Here is a 13,894-nt window from a genome sequence, read left to right on the forward strand (position 1 = left end):
TATAAGTCATGCCTCGCACGTGTATTGTTGAAGGCAATATGCTGAAAAGTACTGACTGGGAAACAAGAACAAGCACATGAACAGCTACGAATAGACAACTGACGTGTAAAGTATGAGCCCACATTCCATGTTTTGTGTGTACACGGCTATATGGACTGTGATATCAATCCCTATGTGCTCCATGTATCACAATCAGTATGGTGACTTACTTGGTGGACAGTTGTCTGTCTGGTCCAGCTGGTCTGGGGCGTCTTTTCCAGTTGATTTTGGGTAGGTGGAAAAAAGTTTCGATCACTGCAGGGTTTGTTAGCGCTAACAATTTTTCCTTCGTTGTGATGCAATGTCTTGGAGCGATGCTCTCCTCACCATATACACAAAGCCCAAGATCCACATTTACACCACCATTTTTTAGAGGGCGTCAGTCAAAATATGTACCTCCCTTGACGTGCAAAGTTAGCTGGCGATCATGCTAACTCTTTTTCTCTTTTTAGAACACAAATAAAAGGGAAAGAAATATGTGTTCATGTTTCACATAAGGATTGTGGATGATGGGCAATTTTTTTTTTTTTAAAGTGCAGTTTTCCTTTTAAAAACAGCCCTGTTGAGAGGAGCTGGTTTAGGGGGACTGTCCTGTCTCATGCAAATTATCCACTCACAACTAAAGTCTGGATCCCCAACAGGAAGGACTAACAATCGTAAATAAAATGTATTCACTTTGCTGTGATGTCCTTATGTGTGACAATCTGTGCATCCAACAACACTGCAGCTCTGCTTAGCCTATGGCTTTTACATAAGTTCGGTTCTGTGCAGACGCTTGTCATTGTTGTAAGTCCTGGGTGGAAAAACTCGATGTGAGGGCGGTCTTATGTGATTTATGTCACAATAGAGCCTAAATCTGAACGGATTTTTGAAAGACACATTCTCTGACATAGGCAGCTAATATAAAAATGACTTGGCTTCGTACTCCAGAGACGCAAATATGTGTATGCGAACAACTAACAAGTCAGTTTTTCATAATACATCCCCTTTATATACTTTCCAGGAAAGGCTTGATGTAACATTCTATCATAGCTTCGTCGTCCAGTGAAAAGCATGTGTTTGTTGTTGTGTTAAGTTAGAAGCATGCTGTTAGAAAAACACTTTCATTGGTTGTTTTGATACATTAACAGGACATGCAGGACTGCTAAAAATGTCAAGATCATCATAAAGTGGAGATAGAGGATTTTTTAACGGACAGTGAAGTATACACTGTATTTACAGTGTATACACTGAAATGTGTTCTCTTCCCTGAGGACTAGATCCAAATCTTGAGTCAGAGTGTCAGAGAAACATCTATTGCACAAGTCAGACAGACATACTAAAAATGTGATTACATGTGTGAGAAAACTCATTAGTTACACACACACACACACGCACGCACACACCCACACACACAGTAGTGGTGGTTCTTTATTTTGAAAAGGGGAACTAGCATTGGCTCTGTGGTGCCAGTATGTCTGTGGCAGTGTGGCAGCCATAGTGTTCCGCCACCCTCACCCTCACCCTCCACCAAGAGACCCAAACCACAAACCATAGAGCCCTGGATGACTATACCCACCACACACACACGCGCATGCACACACACACACGCACACACACACACACACACAGAGTCAAGCAACCAACCACAAATACCAAGTAAAGAGGTACTGTTCTGGAAAATAAGAACGAGTGAGGTTTCGGTCTTCTCTCTGTCCTCCCACCCTCCCGCTTTTTTTTTTTTTTTTTTAAATCATCGGGGCCTGAGAGGGCACTCAGAGTTCAGCAACAGAGATGAGCAACACACAACCCATAGCGTCTGTATAACCCCAGGTGACACAGGCAATGACGTCTGGGAAATATGAGGGTACTGCAAGTTACAGGTTGGAGGAAATGGGGACATGCACGCACAGCGTTTTCAAGTTCAGCATTTTGAGAGATCTATTGAGGCTTGAATTTATGATGACATACATCTGTGATTGTTTCGATGCCACACTCAGCCTGGCACAACACATCTACTGTACTATATGTAGTTTAGATACAATACCATTATGAAGTTATTAAACGGAACATTTATATTAATTTTCCACTATTTTCCACTAATCATTCTGCTATAAAAAGGAAGTTTGATAGTTCATGAGTGTACATAAAGTCATCGGCCATGTCATTAGATAGATAACAGAGCCGTATCAACAAGCCTTCCTTTAAAAAGATGCTCACTTTTAGGTACGAGGTATTCATTTCTACTACCGCTGTCATGCAGCTAATTAATATAACCATTCTATACATCACCATAGTTGCCGATCTACACTAAACCATTTTTTAACTTTAAGTTATTAACATCATTTATTGTCACACAAGTGTAAAAGCAAAGAAAATATTCTTACCGTACATTTGATGACTTCTGGTGTATATTCCTCCTGTTTTCCCCACATTCTTCTTCTCTTGATATCCCGTGTTGAGGTTGGTAACGAAAAGTCAAAGAAAATCTAAAAAAAAAAAAAAAATTGCAGAATGAATGAGCTGCTGCTCGCTGAACTAATATTTTGTGACTTGTACTTGCAATGAATGTAATACTAGTAGTTACACAATAGAGCGGCTCGATACTGTTTATGCTCTAAAATCGATTCGCAATACTTTTGATACTTCTGTCATTTGAGGTGATGTTTGTCTGAAACGTTTGTTGAAACGGCTGATCGTAAACGGAGCCATGTGTGAATTGTGAATAAAGTTTTCATTCTTACAGTAGTTCTTAATAATTAATCATTTATTTAAGTTTTTAAATTTTACTCATTTTCTTTATTATTCTTTAAAATACCATTTTCACGTATTCTGTATGATTTTGTCCTCCGTTTTTTTCTGTTGTTGTATATTAGCTCGGCCCCCGCCGTCTCGATATGCTTCAAGGTTTAAAATAAAAAAACTAACTAATTATTATAACTGATTATTAAATGTATTTAATCAATAATTTAATTAAATGTCTTGTATCATTTATGGTATGATACGAAATACACAACTCTACACATTAAGTGAGTTTCCACAAAGTATTGGTATTGGATCGGTATGGCCTATACCAACCTGAATTTGACTCAGTATCATATCGGAAACGAAATGAGTGGTATCGCACATCACTAGTTACAAAGGATAAATATAGCACTACTGCACACCAAAAAGAATACAACACAATGTGTAAAATATATATTCAATATATAATAAGAGAAAAAAATACATGAATAAACCTAAATAAATTAATATTAATGAAGATTCGCTAGAAAAGATTACGAGCATGTTTATGTTCTTGTGGAAATTTTGACATTCACTCATTAAGATTTTGCATTATTTTCACACTATTATGACTTTTTGATTAGATTTTTTTTTCTTGTAACACAACAACATTATTTTGTATTATTGTCTACTATGATTTTATTCATTTTAACGTGCTTTTATCCCCTTAAAAATCATTTTCCTTGTAATATTCCGTTATGACGTTTTTAGGATAAAATGTAACTTTCTTCTTGTAATGGTCCAACTTTATTGTTGTAACATTGTGACTTTTTTGTTGAAAAAAAAAATTATTTGTTGTAAAATTGGGACTTTTTTTAAACTAACATTTTTTTTGCAATATTACAACTTTGTTTATGTTTCTCAAAATAGTCTCAGAACGTCTTGCTAGTGTAGCCCTAACACTTCTTACATCTCTTAAAATAGTATTGAAGATTTACATGTAAAAATGTTGTAAGTCTAAATATTGCTACCTTATAGTCAGTGTGTTAAATGGTAGTCCAATTAGATGAATTATTGAATCTACTACGGCTTATCTACTACTAGTAACGTAATGATCATCCCTGGCGCTTGTTAAATGACAGTAGACACCGTAACAGCATCATTTCACTGTGTGAGTGTGGATCAAGAGTGTACATTGGCCTGGGTGTCCATTGAAATCCCACACCCAGAGCGCCACATCTCACCGCCTGGATGTGTGTGTGTCCAAGTGTTGGAGCTCAGGGTTCCTGCGTATGTTCCCCTGCTCGTGTAATGGCCCAGCGGAGTCGAAAGTGATGAGAAGCTGGTGCTGGAGCCCAACTCCAGCCCTTATATGGAGCTCTGGAGCTGTTTTCTCTCCTGGCTGCTGTCTCGCCTCCTCTCCCAAAGTGCTACAAGGTCGAAGAGGAGAGGACATCATTGCAAGTTAACATATTTACATATTTTCACCGATGTGGGGATATGCAGCCGAGTGCTGGCAGGCGAGGCAGTGGTCAGTGGGGACAGCGAGCTGAGAGTGGACATCTGGGCCCGGGATTTGGCGGGCGCGCTCACTCCCTCTCTTCCTTATTGTTTCACGCAGACGAAATATTATCCCTCTGACAGCTCTGCACTGCTCGTTATTGGACAAACAAGATGTTGAAGTTGGGAAAGCGTACTGGTGTAAAAGCAGACATAAGTCATGTTCATCATTAAAGTCCTGTTTCATCTGCATGGTGGTGACGAGGCACGTCTCGTCACATCGTGTTCATCTTTTGGCAAGAGCCCAGCCAATTACCCAAGGGAACCCCTCGTCTTCATCACACACACACTAAAAGCGCACACACCGGCCCCGTCCCTCCTCTCATCCCTCATAGCTCCTGCATGCACTACAGCGCCGTGTTTCTCTTGGCAGAACTCTTCAGGCTGTCCCTGCGTGCCTGAAAACCAACGTTCTCCCCCTCGTCCCTCGCAGCCAACATTCACATTTCTCACATTTTCTGCCTCTCCACTCTCCGCTGCAGCCTCCTCACACGGCCCAAGGCTCCCAAGCCTAGGACAGGACAGGGTGGGACAAAGATGTCCTCTCGCTAACATTACATCCACATGCACGCCCACCCCCTCCCCGACCTGTCTATTTTTCTCCAATGTCTCCCTATAATTCACTTTTTCTCCGTCCAGATCTTCTCTCTCTGGTGGTTACTTGCCCTTTTTGCTCTGACCGAGCGAGCCAACAAAGCGCAGGTGTGCGGGACTGTGAGTTTATGCCTTCTTTCCACCAAGCAATTCAATACTGTACGCCTTTGAGTCCATATAAAAATGTGAAGCTCCACAAACTACCAAATAACCTCTACCAAACGGTTTTTGAGACCCTTCAGATGTGGTATCAAGCAAAGCGGTACAGTATGCAAAAGGTGGAGCTAGTCACCTTCTACTTGAAATAATCAGATGGTTGTCCACGAGATGCTAGGAGGTACTACAGTACTTTCATGAGCATGGCATTATTTACCTCTGCCAAGGAAGAAAACTGCAGATCCCTCAATCTCTAGCAAAATATTAGTTCTTATTCCTAAAACTGTGACACCAATGGGATTCCCCGCCAACTAGTCAGCGTTCAACCTTGGCAAAGGTCTGCCGTCTGCAGAGTCCCTTTGTTTTATACAAGATTGCACTACATAACCGATTTCAATAACATTTTGTGGAGGAATGTGACATGGCCCACTAGAAACCATTTTCAGTACTGTATAGCGGATTCTACATTTTTAATATGAACTTACTTTTCATTGTTAAAATGCTGATAAGATGGCACAAATTGTCACAAGAAACAGAACACTTGCGTTCTACCTTGTAGAGTATTGAGTTCCATTTTACCATATTTGTTTATTTTTTCCTAAATTTAATGGAGGAGTGGGACCGGCGGTGCTGTGGATCCATAGTTTATTGAATCACTTTGGTCTCACAGCTGGCGTGGGAGTGTATCGGTGTCCCCTCGGTGGAGTTGGAAGAAGTGGCCGGGGACCAGGAAGTCTGGGCTTCCCTACTGAGACTGCTGACCACACGACCTGGACCCGAATAAGCGGAAGAAAGTGGATGGATGGATGGACTTTGGTTTTGGCAGGAGTCAGCGCACTAGGACTAATGCAAGTACAAAAATGTTTAATGGAATTGAAGGCAAATTTTAAAGTAATATTTTAACATGCAGTTGCAACTTGACAGACAGTTGGCAAAAATCTTGATTTCTTGATTTCTTATTTTTTTGCATGTTTGTCACAATTAAATGTTTAAAATCATCAAACACATTTAAATACAAGTCAATGACAACACAACTGAACACAAAATGCAGTTTTTAAATGAAACTTTTTATTATTAAGGGAGAAAAAATATCCAAACCTACAAAGCCATGTGTGAAATCGCCCCTTAAAACATGACTTAACTGTGATTAATTGAGATCTATCCATCTGGAAAAGGTTATACAGCCGTTTCTAAAGTTTGGGATTCCAGCGAACCACAGTGAGAGCCATTGTCCACAAATGGCGAAAACATGGAACAACAACAACAACAAAATTACCCCATGAGCGCAGCTCAACTCGTCCAAGAGGTCACAAAAGACCTCTCAACAACATCCAAAGAACTGCAGGCCTCACTTGCCTCAGTTGAGGTCAGTGTTGACTCCATCATAAGAAAGACACTGGGCAAAAACAGCCTGCATGGCAGAGTTTTAAGAAGAAAACCACTGCTGAACAAAAAGAACATTAACATCTTGATGATCCCCAAGACCTTTGGGAAAACTGTCTGTTAATAATCTAAAGTTAAATTTAAAAACTGCATTTTGTGTTCCGTTGTGTTGTCATTGACTTATATTTAAATTTGTTTGATGATCACACACACACAAACACAGTATGTGCCGTATAGGCCGGAAATTATAGTAGTTTTTGCCTAAATTAAGCATGTTCAAGCATAAAAATGGCTAAACGAACTAAAATACAAATATTAAGCTACTTTTCTCAGATGACGCCTAGTATATTTGGTAATATGAGTGTAAAGGTGACTATAGGGGTGTTATTTCATGTCTAGAGGACTCTAATAATGTTGAAAACTGTATTTCGATGATTGTAAACAGGTCCTTTATGCTCTAACTATACACATTTTTGATTTATAAATAAGAAATCCTTCACAGAAATTCACTTATCACGGTCGGGTCTGGAACCAACGACTGCGATAAATGACAGATTACTGGAGTAATTACATTTTTCTTGCTTCAAGCAGCTCCGCAAAGTTCACAAACTATTGATTGTTGCGATTGACAGTGGCGGTTTTAGACATGGCCACATGGGCCATATAACATAACTCTACGGGGCGGATGAGGGCGGGAAAAAGATTTATATTTATTTGACATTACTGCATATTATTTCATATTTATTTGTGCTCAGTGCTCATTTGGTCATCATGTCAGGATATACATGTATATCTCGCCCTGTACAGGCGAGATACCGGCGCCCTTCCATACAGATCACATGAAGCAGATAAAAAACAAGGAGACACGATGAAAGATTATCACCACAAGTCGACATCTCTGTCAAAGTAAACACGGAAGAGAGGATGTGAGTGCGTGATGCTGGGACGCATTTTAATGGTTAAGACAGTTGCGGTGCGTGTTTGAGCGCTAATCAGGAACGAATTCAAGTGGCGTCAAGTTGCCGTCGAGTTGTGGGTATTGGGGATTGAAGTTGCAAAAGCGGGTCTCACACAGGACATCTTTTAAGCTACAACTGCCACTGGTGCTTGAGGTTTACGGTCCAAATGTGTGGTTGTATTGTGAATTGTCCACAGGGCCATTGGACTTTTGGGGTTCTTTTGTTGAAGAATATAATGGGGATGAAGGCTGATGTGTAACAGGCAACAAGTGTCAGTTTAGATGTCTCAGAGAGATAAGAAAAAGACCCCGCTGTGCAGGTGCAAGATGCGAGCACTAAAAGTGGCCTTTTGGAGAGAGCGTGTGTGTGATGTAATGTGGCTGACTGCATGCACATGAACACATAAACTAGGCCTGACTCACAACAGCTGGAAATGAATCCACCGCAGAGGATGGACATTTCACCTCTGTCCCACACACCGCGGCCCTTTGGCAGCCAATCACCATTTGTATTTATTATTTCATTTATTTCTTCTAAACTTTAATTTAGGGGCTTTATTTCCTCTGACTCTCTGAGGCCGGGGTCTGGGCATTGCTACATCAATGAGCATTCTCAGAAAAAGGAGGAGGGAGGGGGAGAAGGAGGAGGGGAAAAAAGTGCAGGCTGTCTCTTGGGTGCCCTTTTTTGCCATCCCATTTCCTATGCATCTGGTCTGTGTTTGTGCGGCGAGGGAAAGGGGGGGGGCTAAGGAGGGTTGGAGGGGGCGAGCAGCCGTCTGGGGCCGATTAATATCCAGTGATTTATAGGAACTTTTATGGAATAAAACAATAAAAAATGCGTGTGTACGTGTGTGCGTGTACTGTATGTGCACTCGCCTAATTCTGGGGGAATCCACAACAAATTATTGAGGGGCCGTGCTCTGGATAAATTGGGCACAGATGGAGACAGAAAATCAAAATGTCTTGAAGAAGATGCTCGGCATTGGAGGGTGGTGGGGTTCACCGGCGGAGAAGGGTGACAGAGGTAGGGGCAGCACAGGGTGATGCATGGAGACGAAGGAGGGAGGGTGGTGGTGGTGGTGGTGGGGGAAAGAGAAGAGGGTGAGCTAAAGGCCATGGATGATGAGAGTGGGAGGATGGTGGTTGGTAAGGGAGGGCAAGGGAGGTGCGGGATCAGGGGAGTTCCCATGCCCTGTGCGGAGGAAGTGGCTTTAAGAGTGGGGGTGAGCATGTGTCCACACTGTATGAGTGTTTGAGGGGGCAATGAGATGAGCAGACCTCTCTCTGGCACAAAGCTGCATTTCCTTGCCAAAGCCCAAACTACCCCCCCCCCCCCAAATTCTTCCTCCCCATCCATTCACATTACTCATATGACTGACATACAGTATGCACACTCAAAAAGAGGCTGCAATAAGTGGCTGTTGGTGAAATGATGCTCTTGTCTCACTCAAATGGCTTTAACATTGATTGGAGCGGGTGCCGCACCACTAATAACAGGGGTGGGTGGGTAGTGGGTGGGTAGGAGTGAAGTATTTGCTCGTCGACTGCTTGTCTCGTGTGGGTTGTGTCTTCCCTTGTTGACTATCCACTTCCTACACTGTACGTACATCTTCTGACAAGTAAAGTGTGTCCTTATTTGTAGGGAATGTCCTCATACGCTTTGCAGTATATCACTGATTTCACAGCTAGATTTGAGATATTTTATACACAGCAGTAATTCACTTTAATTAAAATGCAAAAACTTTGACCCTTGATGCAAGCGTTTTGGCGAGTACAATTTTCCCGTTCTTTAGGCAGGTTATTTTGTTTTTTAGTACTTTCATATTGATTTTAGTACATCTTACTTAGCACATTGGACCAACATAACAAAAACTATCTTCCTTGATTTCAGATGTTTAATCTTGCTTAGTATCTCTTTTTGCAATACAAGACGTATTCTTTTGGGGTAGGAACCATATTTAACTTTAACTTGAGTGGCAATGGATGGCACACGCTTTACAGTAGAAAGATGTGATTCCTCACAGCCAATCAGCAAAGACTGGCAAAGCAAATAACTAAAACATTATAATTAAATATACATAATTAAAAGAACATTACTAGTGTATTGTTATTAGCATGATTTTTTAAAAAGCGAGTATTTCAATGACTCACTCTAGGGGTTAATAACTTTGCGTGTGTTGTAATTAACAAGACCGCCTTTTACTGTTTAATCGTGTTGAATGGAGGAGAAAAAGTAGCATTTTGCTGGCAATAGACAGCATTTTCTATCTATTCTATCTTCAGTGCGGCAAGTAAGCTATTTGGGAAGGTGTGTATTTTTTTTTGTCGTCCATTCAGTTTAGATGCACATTATGATTTGGTGCTAAAATGTTCTTGGAATTTCCAACTACAATCTCAAGACAACATTAAACCAGACTTTCATATTGTGACTCCACACTTACTTGGAAACTGACAGTATTCGTTTGTTTAATGTGCAGATAGACTAACTGGTGTGGCTGGCATTTGCACATTTTCATTAGCAATTATGATTGAGCCCCACAAACTCTGTCTTGTAACAGAGCGAATGTGTTCAGGAAACGAACAATTTTGTTGGTCTTGTGTGATGTTGCTGATTTCAGCTGTGAAGCTTTATAAGTCATGATGTACTTTTGGTATCTGCTCCATTTCTAACATTAGAGTTTGACAGAAAATTTGAATTGAAACAGCACATTAGACAATAAAGGCATTTACTTTTTAGTTGTTTTTTTTTAAAGAAACATTTGCAAAGATATGTCTGCCTGCCTGAATGAGAGCCGAAGTGTTCCTCCACAGTAACTGTAGACAGCTTCTAACAAGCACTTCTCAGTATGAATGACTTCCTGCACTGTTGGTCTGGACTGTGGCATCTGTCAGCCCTCCAGCTCGACTTGCTCCATCACTCTCAGGCCCCCCTAAAACTCCCCCTTCCTCCTCTCCCCTCTTTCGCCATCCCTTCGCCCACTTCCCACTCTGACCGCGTGCTGAATCCCACAGTTTCATTCCACTTTCTGGTAAATTCTCCCAAGTGCCCGCCAACCTCCCTCATCTTCAACAATCCCTTGGCACTGCTACCCACGCACCATTTCCTGTTGACCCCCCTCTTCTTCCCTCCTTACCTCCCCCAGGGTCTGACTCTGGTTGCCCCCAGGTAGCATCCAGGAAATAAGACAGGCGCTGTTGTTGCTTGTTGGCAAGGCAGCAGAAAACTGAGAAGAACTTCGCTGGAAACTCCATCAGGGGCTGAATCACTCTCAGCTGTGCTGCACTTTGAGCCCCGCTCTGTTTGTCTTACTGTCACATTTTAATAGTTTCTCAAGCCTTAAAAAGAACAAATGGTGCAGAAAGAAAACAGTTATTCCTTACATTAATGGGAATGATCGTCATAATTATTTTTAGAGAGGGCCTACTGCTCACCGTCTAGGCTCCAGTTATCCCTGCCATGTAAGAACAGAAACGACTGTCAAGCTATTACAACTTTAAATCAGATTAATCACGGGGCAACTGTGGATTCATACTGATTAATGCCTATTCATTATGTGTTTTGGGGGGCCAAAGTGACATAAGGCACATGTACAGTATGCACTTAGCATGTGTTTAATTATTTAAAGTGCTTATTGTAAAGACCCGACTGCCTACTGTAGTGCAACTGTCTTATTTTCATTTTTACCGGCTACAGGATGTCTTAGGCTGATGCTGCCCGAGTCTTGCCAGGCGGACAGGAAACTGTGCTACTCCTGCAGAACCAGAGAGGATTTTGTTTTCCTGTAAAAGTTCAAATTCAGGAAAAATTCAGGAAACTATTAAATGAACTATTAAATATCAGTGCATTACATTTAACAAACGGAATCCAATTAATCATAATAATGAATTAATCTGGATTAAGTCCTTGAATTTGACAACCCTATTAAAAAATATGTATATATTATTATTTTATATCATAAGAAAAATGCATGCATTCTAATTAACACTTTACTCCTAATAGAGGCCTGGTACATTTCACAGTTGAGTACATACAGTAAATGTTCCCAGCCTCAGCATGAGGAGTTGAGTTTGTGTGACCACGTAATGGCAATGTTTGATTAGATTTTAGGAAATGAGCGTCAAAACTGTCACCTTTTTCAGTTTCTGACAGCAACAAAAGCCAACTGCCACAGTGCACTGAAGTTTAAATTGGTATCGCAGTTTCACAATCACTCTTTCGCTGTACGGCCCGTGTGAAAGAACTGCTGAAGAGCTGCACTCAACATATTTCTGTTTCCCACTGTCTTCTTATACTACAAACCACAACAATACATGACAGTTGGTCTCCTATCGCCTCAACACATTTACTTGTGCTCACTTTATTGCCTCTCAAAACAGCAGCAGTGCTGCTGTGGCGCCAACGTGCCAAAGGATGGTCTACGTGCGGACCTGTGAGTGTGCATGTGAAAGTCAGACACTTCCGCCTGAAGTGTGCGCATTTGTGGCTGCACTGAAAGGAGAAAATGCAACACCGGCGTCAGAGATGCAAAACGATGATACATATACACAAATTTGTATACACAAGCACATATATGTATATGTACACAGTATATAAAGACACAACCACGACAGGCTGTCACAATGCCACACACCCACAGGTTTCACTTCTGCATAGTGTGGCAGCACTCTTGAAACACCACCAGTGCACCAGGGTTCAAGTGCAGGTCAGGGCACGCTGTCACACACACGCAAATGAACTGAATGCCTGCTCCGAAAAGGAGCCTGAGGGGCATCGAGTGAGCGAAAACACACAACACAGCAAGCCGTGCACGCAAATGAAAACCATCAGAGGAATGCAGCAGCACGGTGCCAGCGTGTTCATGTCGCGTTTGGGAGGCCGAGCTGGTGCTGAGACTTGCCCACGTCGCCACAGGGCGGGAAAAGCACTGGTGGAGAAACTGTGCGTGTGTGTGTGTGTGTGTGTGTGTGTGTGTTTGAAGACGACACATACACACACTCATAACAAGATGGGGAACTTGACCCTGGGAAAAGAGTGAGAGCTCATCTACATGATCATCCTGTTGAACATGCGAAAGCTAACCTTTGACGTTTGGTTTGGACCTAAAAGTGAGCCCATATCTCTGTTTGAGGATGTGACAGACAAAAGTGTGTGCGTGAGTGGCTGCAGAGTTAAGAGCGGCGGCGGTTAACTTGCAAATGTCTGAAGGGTGGTCAAGTTTTCTCATGGCCTCCGAGCCTTCCCTGGACGCCATTCTTGTCTTGTGATTGGTTAACTCCCAGACGCTGTCACAAAGATCAGATACACACACACACACACTCACGTAGCGAGTGAAACAGTCTGTCAAGACATCAAGTGACTTAATGGAACCTACTTAGTGTGAAAGGGTTAGTTTGTCACTCAATATCACGATTAACGCAACAATTTGTACAGGTATATGGCTAAATTCATACCAACCTTCTGCCTGTCACAGGAAGAGTCTGCCCCCTGCTGGCACCAATGCTGAACTACTCCTAATAGAGGCCTGCTGCACTTCACAGTTGAGTACATAAATGCACCCAGTATTTGCGTTTGGTATGACTGCCCCACAAAACGATAATGTTTGATTAGATTTTAGGAAATTAGTGTCAAAACGCAGACTTTCATTTCAAATACAAACATATATAATTATCGTAAAACAAGTACGTCCTTCAACAGATGCTGCAGTGCAGCCACAATGTTTGTGTACAACACAAAACCTTTCTTATTTGTTTGCTTGCTACTGTATCCCTGAATATTATCATGCTTTTAAAAAAGTTGTTTTTTTTTAAACCTGAAAACCAACAAAAGTACTTTGTTTTCAGGAAAAAAGCCACACATTATTCACTTTAAGACAGCAATTTATCACGACGACATTTTCCACCTCTCGTCTCTCAACAATCAAGAGTTGTGGTATCTGAAATTTGGGCAGAGGTTTTCTTTTATCTGGAGCAAAGTCATTTTTACAGATTAAAAAAAAGAACAATATCTTCACCGGATACTGATGATATTCTCACAGTTGATCACAGACCATCACCAGCTTTAACTTGGGTATGCTTCCTCTATAGCGACTGTGAACAATTAGCATTAGCACTGCTGCCTGGCTAACAAACACAAATGAACAAAGATGTACATAACAAAAACATCTGGATAACAGAAGCTATGCAAAACTACATAAAGTTTGCAGAGGGCCAATTTGCAGTATGATTAATAACATTGTATTAATTAAATTCTTACTAATATTAAATGTACTTAAAGAGGCATAATCCATATCTATTTGTGGTTCGAATTTCACCGCTTCACTCTATCGCAGTTTTTCAAAAATATATTAATTAATAAATCATGCTGTTCCGTAGTTGAATATATGGCCTGTTATTAGTGAAAACATACGCAACATTGGCATTTTCAAGCATAAAAATAGCTAAATGAAGTGAAATACAAATATAAGGCATTCAAAGATGTTGACGTAGTATTCTACACTAGTC

At 41.3% G+C, this 13,894-nt stretch overlaps 1 long non-coding RNA gene across 3 annotated transcripts in view; it reads right to left on the reverse strand.

The window, feature by feature from the left end:
• LOC129191235 (uncharacterized) overlaps window positions 1–10,959 on the reverse strand; it is a 40,792-nt gene extending 29,833 nt beyond the window's left edge. For 2 of the 3 annotated variants that reach the window (XR_008573163.1, XR_008573165.1), the window contains exons 1-3: window positions 10,528–10,944; window positions 3,987–4,172; window positions 2,406–2,507 (exon numbers count right to left, since the gene is read on the reverse strand). This is a non-coding gene — a long non-coding RNA (uncharacterized LOC129191235). Of the gene's footprint in view, window positions 1–2,405; window positions 2,508–3,986; window positions 4,173–10,527 lie in introns of all 3 variants that reach the window. The other variant, XR_008573166.1, reaches the window with a different exon arrangement.
• Between the last annotated feature and the right edge of the window lie 2,935 nt (window positions 10,960–13,894).

This window comes from Dunckerocampus dactyliophorus, chromosome 12 (genome assembly GCF_027744805.1).
Source record: "Dunckerocampus dactyliophorus isolate RoL2022-P2 chromosome 12, RoL_Ddac_1.1, whole genome shotgun sequence".
In the NCBI taxonomy this organism is placed as follows: domain Eukaryota; kingdom Metazoa; phylum Chordata; class Actinopteri; order Syngnathiformes; family Syngnathidae; genus Dunckerocampus; species Dunckerocampus dactyliophorus.